We start from the raw sequence: 7,323 nt of genomic DNA on the forward strand, positions 1-7,323 counted from the left end.
TGGCTGTTGACAGACACTGGGTGTTGCAGGAATCTAACCTGTGACCTTTTGGTAATTGTACAGTTTCTATCCACTGGGCCACCCTGCCAGGGTCTATCATTTAACCGGTGCCATTACCAGAGCGACTAATAATGAGTTAGCAAGTTCAGTGTCTGGCGTAAAGAAACTCCAACAGGACAGGATGTCTCGTGGGGATCAAACCTGTGAGGTTGTGGTTACTGGCCAGTCCCTGTAACCAGTAGGCTGAACCACTGGTGTAGCTGGTGATGTCATCTCTGGTTTCCCTTCTTCTGAGCAGCTGTGCTAACACTGCTGATGGGACGGTGGTGGTGGGCAACGGAGTGGGAACGTCCAGCTACTTCTCCTTCAACACGTTCAAGTTCAGTGGGCAAACTACTGACGTCTACCTGCACTGCCAACTGAAGCTGTGTACATTGGACGACGCTGACTGTCTCCCGGTAAGCCAAGCTGATGAATTCACTCACACATATGCACAAATACATGCAAGTTACACTTCACCCTGAACTCTCTCTGTCCCTTCTCCCTCTCTCCCAGGACTGTAACGCAGGTCGTAGAAGACGCAGATCCCTCGTGTCTAACTCTGAAGACATGAGCCCAGCCCTCATCACCATGGCCTGGACCAAATAGGTAAGGGCAGAGTTCCTGGTGACCAATTACATTGCAGCAGAGTTCCTGGTGACCAGTTAGGTAGAGGCATGGTCACACTTCGCACCACAATGCGTGAAAATGTGCTTTGCCTCTCTTTCACTTCCACTGAAAACCATGTAAAGAGCGAGTACAAAATTTAATTTCGGGGTTTGAAAGCAGTTTTGCCTCTTTGCATTCACGCAAAGTCCACATGTGCTGAATTGTGACCTGAGAATTCGCACAGCTGGCCAATAGAAATGTTGCTTTAGGCATGTTCATTTCCTCCAAAAAATCCAACATGGAGTCTCTAATCAGGGCAGTGTGACATCATCCAGTTTTATACAACACTGTTCCAAGCAGAGAGTCAAAATAAACGAAGAAGAGAAGCAGTGTGGCTTCAGTCAGTCTGAGGCAGGACTAGATGATATATTCATGCGCATGATTAAATATAATAATATGATGTTTTAAAGTTACCCTAGCAATACTAGCTAACTAGTATGCTAGTAGCTAATAGCTAGCTAACTACCACTTGGCTGTGATGCTATGATCAATGCTGACTGGTAGATAGTTAGCTATTAGCTAGTAACTATTGCCGCTTTTCCACTGCATAGTACCGGCTCAACTCGCCTCGACTCTACTCGCTTTTGGTAGTACCACTTGGTTTTCCACTGCACATATAGTACCCCCTCAATGTGCCCCACCCCCCAAACTGGTCGTCATAGCGACGCTGCGACACTGCATGAAACGTGACACACAGCTACAATGGAGGATATCGAAGCGATGGTGTTCTTGATTCTCGGTGTGTGGCTGTCAGTCACAGCAAGGAGACAGATTTGATTTCAGAAGAGGCTGAAGGCAGCGAGACAGCAGACTGCTCTCTGGCTGCTCAAGGCGACGCAAGAGGGTAAGCTAGCCTGGTAGCTAACGTTAGCATATACGTCCCGTGTCGCGATGACGATTCTCTGACCAATCAGTGGTCTGCAGTGTTTTTACGTCACCTTTTGGTATCGCCTCAGCTCGCCTCAGCTCGCTTGGAACCTCGACGGAGGTGCTACGAAAAAAAGTACCAGGTACTACGTAATATGGTACCTGGCACCTGGTACTTGGCCAGTGGAAAACCAAAAAAGGCGAGTAGAGTAGAGTCGAGTCGAGCTGGTACCAGGCAGTGGAAAAGCGCCATATGATAATGCTAGCTATCCAGTGCCAGTGTCACGGTTGGGTTCTTAATTTAAAAGGCAGAAAAGTATTGTGACCAACCTCAATACGCGTTTCTTGAAGATCATTTGTTAGGTGAAACAGATGTGACCGGCCATGAGGGCAGAGTTCCTAGTGACCAATTCATCTGTTTTTCTCCTCAGGTCGTTTCCATGGTGACTTGGACTGACCTTCAAGCTTTAGACCGAAAACGACCCTTGACCTCTGCTTCACCCTGACCACGAGCCTGGCCTGAACCCCTTCAGTGTTGAAATGATAATTCCTGTAGGATTTTTAAATACATTGTTGTTAACGTGATTGTGTTGACACCAAACTGCTAGATATAACTAGATTTACCTACTGATCTGATTCTTCTATAATTTGGTCTAGTTTAATTCGATCTAGTTTAGAGTTTTGAGATGGTAGAACTGACTTCTGGTGGACTGACGAGGACTTGTTAGAGCCACTGGGGACGAGGACATAATCAGGAATAATCATAATAATTAGAGAGGTTGTTGTGTAACCACCAGGTCACCGGTTCGAGCCCCACAACAGCTGATATGGATATGTTCCTCAACAGCTGTGTGCTGCTACTCTCATACTGCTTGACTTACTGATGCACTGCATAAGAGCATCTGCTAAATTCTTAACATGTACAAAGTAAATGTAACACAGGACCAGAGCACATTGGTGCATCTAGTCTGGAAATGTGAGAAAATCCTACATGGGCTATCGTTCAGCAGCATGTGATGTCGGCCCTTCCTCAGTGATTTACAGACTACAAAATAGATAGGAGTCTTTTACCTGATGGATCTTAGTACAGTCCTGTGAAGACTGATGTTGTCATATCTTATCATATCAGAGTTCACTCCAGACTGGGGCAGGGTGGCATCACACCACCTTTATAGAATTTATACCACCATATTAATCGAATTTGGTGACGGGAAGTGTGCGGGGAAGTTTGGGTTTAACTATAACCACACTATTACATCTATAACTCTATTAAACCTACAACTCTAGCTAACAAATAGAAAACAGTAATTGAGTGCTGTTTGGCAGTGGCAGCCTTAAAGACCCCATGAAGCAGAAACCTCTGCTCAGCTGCTAAAGGTTCCTGTCGACATAAAAATGAAGATGCAGTGAGCTCCAAGTGCTGGAGATGCCAATCAGATCGTTGATTTTGAAACACATCACTGAGTGTTTACAGAAAAACTGGATAGAAAAAATATCTGAGGCTGTTTTGATTGAAAATTTCTCATAATCAATTCTAAGTTTTTGCCCTGTGTCGTCTTACTAGGTTAAGTTCTGGTTCAGGACATCGCTGATCCAAAGTAATTTTTCACTTCTTGGGGTCTTTAAATATACACAAACACACTGCAGATTAACTGGGTGACATTTATATAGCAGGTATGGTTGGGAAGGAAGGAAATGAGAGATGGTGGGAGACGGGAGCTAAAGAGTCACTGCACACTCACTGTCAGCTGTTCATTGCCAATTTTTAAAGACGTCTTGGTCCAGTTTTGGCTGTTGGCACACAGAGGCGGTGGGGGGGTGGGCTAAATAAAATCATCCTGTACAAAGTGTAAGATTTTAAGATACAGTATCAAAGTGCATGAATGACACAGACAGAGAATACAGATTTGGATTAGGAAGATATCTTTCACTATAACATGGCCAAATAACTGGAAGTGATAGAAGTGGTTTTCCTGTGCAGTGACTCTAACAGAACTGATGAACGAAGGGTTTTTAGAGGGTGTTGTGGGTTTTATTGTGGGTTTTATATTAAATTGATGCAAACTATCTATTGTACAACTATACAGCCAATAAGTTACCTTACTACAGAATGAAGAAACTAAAACACTAGCAAGTTATGACATGAAGGGAAAGAGCTTTGTCAGGGATCAATGACGATCCAATAGGATGTGACATGACATGAAGGAATTAATATATTACACTTGAGGCCAGCTGAATGGAAGATGTTTAATGAAGGACATTGTTTCATATTTAACACTTCTTAGAGAAAGGACCATAGTACAACTTTTCCATTTTTTATATTTCCCTTTTCTGTTATTCTGTTCTATCTGTGGAGACAGCAGCCTGTGGGCTTTCACCTACAACAGGCTGGACATCAGTTCATGCTCAGTTTCATCCATTGAGGAAATATTGTTCTTCTAAACTAAAAGGACCTTTGTCACAAGCAGGTACACATATCCAGTCTGTGGTAAAGGAATTAGGCAAAATTGTATGCTGAACCAAAATGTTAATGATTTGCAGTTAAATGAAGATGTGACTTTAATTGAGAGATAATTTAGGCAGAACTGTGGCCTTAATGACACTGAGACATGCTGTTGTGTTTTATCATTTTTATGGCATTATAAAATACAAAAAAATAAATAAAATAAAATTGGGGCAAAAGACAAACATGAGTTTTGGTCATTTATTTGTTTTGTTATTTGGTTCTACTGATCACTACTCTGCAAGATTATTTCCTGACTTTAATGTTATGCATCAGTAGCAGATGAACTTCCCAGGCATTGCTTTCCACCTGTTTAAACATAATGTAAGACCAGAATGAGATCCAAAGCAGAACCAGCAACAGCAGCAGTTATAAGGACATGGTGACCCGATCTAGGAATTAAAGCTTATTTTCTGCTGTTGTGCCCAAAGTCTCTCTAAACAGTCTCTGAGTGAGCAGTCAAAACAACGTGAGCGTTTAGCAGAAATTTATTGTATTTACCAATTCATATGAAGTCATGCAAGTGCCTCAGTATCACAGCAACTTCATTGTTTTTACCAAATCTGCCAATTGTACTAATTCCACAAATTCATTTTTCTAGATTTTATCCTTGTAAATTTATCAGTGACTGTGTTGATAAAGGTTATAAGAGTGACGCAGCAAGAGAAAATAGTCGGTTAGGGTTAGGGTATTTTTTTTCTTTTGTTACCAATATTACTACATTTCAGTCAGACAATTTACGTAAACAGATTATTGAGAATGAATGCACATTGAGGTCTCCTTAGCATGAGCTCCTACTATGTATAAACAGTACAAAGAAATAAAAAGGGGCTTAATGTGGACAGTAAAAGAATGTGCACATTATGCTGCACAGTGACAGCACTATAGAAAATCCCGTCCTTTTCCCATTGTCACATAGTAGGGTAAAAATGAGCATGTGCCCTGTGTGTACATTTTAGTAATGTAAGGTGCTTGGAGTGCTGTTTTTAGATGGGCATCAGGGACACTTACAACACATCAACACATCTCACCAGAGAAGGCAACAGTATCATCATTAAAGCCTTCACTTTGAAGAGTTGGACAGACCTTGTTGACCAAGGGGTGTGGCTCATTTCTACAAAACACAAAAGAAAAGAAGAAAAAAAACAACAACCCACAAGAAACAAATAACTCACCTTGTTTCTTTGATTTCCTCTTTTTGGAGATCTAGTTTCTGGTTGTAATGGTACCCATGTCATGGTCCCAGCCTAGTCCTTGTGTTTCCAGTGCTCCCCTGTCTGTCTCTCTCTCTGGCTGCGGTCCAATAGTCTTTTCTGCTTAGGAAGGTTCCTAACTGAGTGAAATGACCCGGAAGTATCTAAGTGGCAGCCATGATAAGAGCTGTTGGAATTCTCTAAATGCGAAGGAAAGGTGCTTCAATGCTTCCTTACTTAGCTCCTTTAGCAGAGGAGACACTGGACCATCCTTTACGAAAGGAAAGGAGATAATGCCGTCCCACAATTCCGATAAACGATCATGACCGACAAGAGACGCAGATCATCATCAAGTTACCGTTGCTTATTAAGCATTTTCCATCTTATGCCATAACTTGCTAATATGTTTATATGTTTTGAACTTTCAACAACATGTTAAACCCAGAGGAGAACAAACGTTACGCTGCTGTGGTAAAGTGATCAAAGTGAAGTTAACGTTGTAGAGGAACCTCTGCTCAGTCTGCATTAGTTATTTCTTCATTCTGAGCTTGTTGTATTGCAGCCTTTAGGAATATCATTCATTCATTTGACTTCAGTCTCAGATGCTGAAGCTCTTGCCTTAATAAAGGCCTGGATCAGCCATAACAAATTCAAAGCACAATCAAGCCAACATTTCAAGGTGTTTACTGAGTTGTGTGGTGGTTCTTAAGCTGTTATATGCACAGGCTTATAATCAGATCATAATCATATTGACCATAACACAGAAGTCTGTCTTTCAAGAAAAAGGGATATGAGACGTTTTTAGCCAGATGATGTTTTTAATTCAACATGTTTGAAACTTAAGAATGATGATATGTACAGTAGTAGATTTGTAGGCCTAACATGTTATGCCTATCTTGCATGAATTTAACAATTATTTTCATACAATCATACTAATTGGGATTCATGTCGATAAATATGAGTGGACAGCAGGCTGAGCGTGAGCAACCATTCTCAATGTGAAAACCATTTCCTTTCACTTTAGTGACTGGTCGCCTATATTCCTTTTTTATTTCAATTCCAACCTTGGTGATGAAGTAATATTTTTCACCGGGTCGTCCACGTTTCTACAGCCTGCATGAAACACGGTAAGAACACACGGGGCGAAGGATCTAAGATGCTTTCAGTCGTCCATCTTCTGAACCTTGTAGTTTCACACGGCAGACCCACCTCATTAACATCCTCCGGCGCATAATCACGTAGCCTAGTGTCAGTGCGGTCGGATTCTCTTATCACCGCGGTGTCTTTTCCTAAATCTTGATGAATTCTCCTTCACATCTTTCCTTGACCTCATGACGTTTTCCAACCAGGTCAAGGAGAAGTGGTTAGGAATAGGAGCTAGGACGTATTTTTTTTGACTGTTCGACCGCAGCCTCTGGGTGCATTCCATTTGGTAACGATGTCTCCTCGTCTCCTCGTCTCCTCGCCTCGCGTCTCTTCCTCGACTCCTCGGTCAAAGGTCACGGAGGAAACGAGGAGAAGATGCGAGGAGGCGAGTGAACCTGGCTTGTCAGTTGGAACGTCCTCCAGCCGCCATATTGAACTGACCTGTGAAGCGTTGCGTTGATGCTCCTCCCATGCAGGATGACAGCTGTCTAAGGCTCATGTTTTATCCACATAAAAATGTTTAACAAAGTTCAGATTAATGTTTAATTCATCTAAATTATGCCAGCATCTAATGAGCCTTGTCTACCTCATGAAGGTAGAACACTTAAAAAAAATCCTAAAAAGCACCCGTTTCCTGATTTCTGTTTTCATTCAGTTTTTTTGTTATTCTGTTTGCTGTATGCTACATTTTAATTTTGTGAAGCACTTTGCAGCACTGATAAGAAAGGTGCTATACAAATTGTCCAACTTTTATCCTTTATGCGACTTGGATTAGACAACGATCATGTGGCTGTTTGACATCTCACTGGCAATGAACCCAAGTGCTTTCTTTTTATTCCTAAATAAATAAATAAATTCCCAAATAACCATAGATCTAGCTGTAAGAGCAAAATGTGCGATTTAAAA

The 7,323-nt window shown here is 41.8% G+C and overlaps 1 long non-coding RNA gene across 1 annotated transcript; it reads left to right on the plus strand.

The window, feature by feature from the left end:
• The first annotated feature begins 384 nt into the window (after positions 1-384).
• Positions 385-2,164, plus strand: LOC139667976 (uncharacterized). Its single transcript, XR_011696968.1, has 3 exons — positions 385-458; positions 556-648; positions 2,007-2,164. It is a non-coding gene; the product is annotated as an uncharacterized lncRNA (long non-coding RNA).
• Positions 2,165-7,323: the final 5,159 nt, after the last annotated feature.

Source organism: Centroberyx affinis, unplaced genomic scaffold (assembly GCF_046629955.1).
Source record: "Centroberyx affinis isolate AG114_WGS23_722 - 3 ecotype Tasmania unplaced genomic scaffold, CSIRO-AGI_Caff_v1 ptg005925l_1, whole genome shotgun sequence".
Lineage (NCBI taxonomy): Eukaryota > Metazoa > Chordata > Actinopteri > Beryciformes > Berycidae > Centroberyx > Centroberyx affinis.